Genomic DNA, 2,639 nt, shown 5'->3' on the forward strand with positions numbered 1-2,639 from the left:
AGTGCTCCCCGGGGGGCAGTGCTCCCTTGGGGGGGGTCAGTGCTCCCTGGGGGTGGTCAGTGCTCCCTGGGGGGTCAGTGCTCCTGGGGATCAGAGCTCCCTGGCGATCAGTGCTGGTTAGCCGCAGAGCTGAGACCCAAACCCAGGATGGGAGGACAGAGTGTTTGTCATCCCCATTGACTCACAGAATTTCCTAAGTACTGTAAAAGTGATAGAAAGAAAAGCCTCTATTTTTGAGAGTTTAAGAAAGGGCAACCCCTCCTGCCCTGTGTGCTGCTCTTGCAGATCCTGAGGAAACTGAAGAGTCTCGCCCTGGACACTGAGACGGAGCTGGAGAGGCAGGACGAGGCCCTGGACGGCATCACTGCAGCTGTCGACCGGACCACCTTAACCATCGACAAGCATAACCGACGTGCCAAAAAACTGACCTAGGACAGAAGAGCAGAGAGGTGACTGGTTTTGATGACAGTCACTCCCCTGAGTACTTTGTTCTCAACACCTGCACACGTCCTTGACATAAAAACCTGGAAGGTCATTCCAAAAGCGGGTTAGTAGTTGGAGGCCCTGGGCCAGGAGGTGCAGGCTTGCCTCAGGGTGGAGGATCCCGACCACTGCACATGCAGGAAGAAGGAGCTCCAGGAGAGGGGAGTTCTGCCTGCAGATCCGGCGAGCACCCCCAGCACCTCCCCTGCCGTGGTGGCCCCAGCTCCCCTCCTCCCCGCTCCCCACTCCCCACAGGCCCCGCTGCCTTCTCCCCTGCTCCCCACAGGTCCTGGCTCCCTTCTTCCCCTCCCTCCCCTCAGTCCCCGGCTCCCCACACATACTTGAGCCCTTCAGAGCGTCCCCAGCAGCAGGAAGGCTCTTCCCTGCAAGGCTGGCTGTACCCAGTGCTCGGTGGCTGCTTTGCATGCTTAGCATGGCCACTAGCTGAATTTTTATTCTCTCTGTTCTTGCTAGGTGTAAAGGGGCCATTTAAATCCCTATGACAGAAATGTGCTTATTTCTGAGTCTGCGCACCTGAACCCTGCATCCTGTGTCAGCAGAACCCCTTCTCCAGGACCACAGACAGGCCCGAGCCTGTTCCCCTCTGGGGGCTGCTCTGCATGGGCCCCTCCATAGTCACTTTGTTCTGTGACTTGTTTTGTTCTCTGATAGGCCGGTTTCTTTTTGGTTGTACTGTGACTTTTTACCTGAAGTCCAGTACATCTCGAGGTCATCCTGTGAACACTGGGAATATTCTTTTCACTGCCCAGTTTGTAGCCAAGTGTAAAAATAATACACACAGCACCTATTTAAAAAGTGTTGCTTTTTTTTCTTTAACTGCCCCATTTCTATCCAGAAATGAGAGAAGTCATAGTTTTAGAATATATTTTGAAGATAGGCATTCATGCTGCTTTTTGCTTGGTTTTGGGTGCGTTAGTGGGAGGGCCCCTCAGGGAAGGACGGATGGGGGCAGAGTGGAGAAGTGGATGACCCCTTCCCTTGTCACAGCAGAACAGGCCACCTCCAGACTGCTTTGGAATAGCGGCCCAGAGGGCAGTGCGCAGAGAGGTGCCGTTGGGCCTTGTCGAAGTGTCCCTTTGAGGCACCTTTCCTCTGGATCTCCTCTGGCAGGCCCTGTATTGGCATTCTGAGTCCCGGGTGGTTTGAAGAGTGAATGCACAGGCGCAGTGCTAGTTTTCTGGGGCTGCTAATGAATGACCACAAATGGGCGTCTTAGGACAACAGGCATTGTCCTCTCCGGGTCTGGAGGCCAGGAGTCTGTGGTCAAGGTGTCGCAGGGCTGTGCTCCCTCTGAAGGCTCCAGGAGGCTCCCTCCTGCCTCTCCCAGCTGGAGGGGGGGACCCAGGCGTTCTGGGCTCGTGGCCGCGTCTCCCCAGTCTCTGCCTCTGCCACTGCGTGGCCGTCTCAAATCCCCCTCTCCCTTCTCTCGTCAGGTCAGCCTTTGCATTGTGTGACAGTTTCCACTAGGTCACATTCCAAGGTTTGGTGGGGTCCCCTAGGAGTGCTCAGCCTTCTGGAAGCTGACCTGTTCAAGAAGACACAGGAAGGAGCAGTTCCAGAGAAGAACCTTCCCAGGGGCCTTCTAATTCTTCACTCTTTGAATGTGCTGAATTCTGTTCCTAGTCTCCAGCTGCCTTCTTTGCTCTGTACTTGCCAACCTTCCAAATGAGAAGTGCGCCTGTCCTTTCAGGGTTTCCGACTCCAGTGCTGGTGTGTGAGTGGCTGCTCCTGGCCTTCCCTGGCACAGTGAGGGTCCAGCACAGCCATCGCAGAGGTCGCAGCCCCAGGCAGCTGCTTCCGCTCAGGCCCAGCGCTGGGGAGGGCAGGGAGAGCACAGCTGTGTGCGGATGCGGCAGCAAGGACAGTCACTGAGAGCTTACACAGGGCCCAGAAGCGGTGGCTGGACCGTACCCTCTGGCGCGGGGGATGATGCCGGAGGAGAGGCAGCCCGTGCCCCGGGCCCAGGGCGAGTGCAGGGGGCAAGCCGTGTGCCCAGAAGCTGCAGCTTGTCCCAACAGCCCTCGAGGAATGGCGACGTTCCCAGAGGTGGAACATATGGTTCTGAGCCACAGCCGCATTCTGGGCTCGCACGAGGGACTCAGAAAACGCACACCCACCCACCGACCCCAGGTTCC

The 2,639-nt window shown here is 57.0% G+C and overlaps 1 long non-coding RNA gene across 1 annotated transcript; it reads left to right on the plus strand.

The window, feature by feature from the left end:
- Nucleotides 1–75: 75 nt before the first annotated feature.
- LOC145718823 (uncharacterized) lies at nt 76–1,299 on the plus strand. Its single transcript, XR_014142033.1, has 2 exons — nt 76–449; nt 958–1,299. It is a non-coding gene; the product is annotated as an uncharacterized LOC145718823 (long non-coding RNA).
- The last annotated feature ends 1,340 nt before the right edge of the window (nt 1,300–2,639 follow it).

This window comes from Leptonychotes weddellii, unplaced genomic scaffold (genome assembly GCF_054177405.1).
Source record: "Leptonychotes weddellii isolate Sample4059 unplaced genomic scaffold, ASM5417740v2 HiC_scaffold_22935, whole genome shotgun sequence".
In the NCBI taxonomy this organism is placed as follows: Eukaryota; Metazoa; Chordata; class Mammalia; order Carnivora; family Phocidae; genus Leptonychotes; species Leptonychotes weddellii.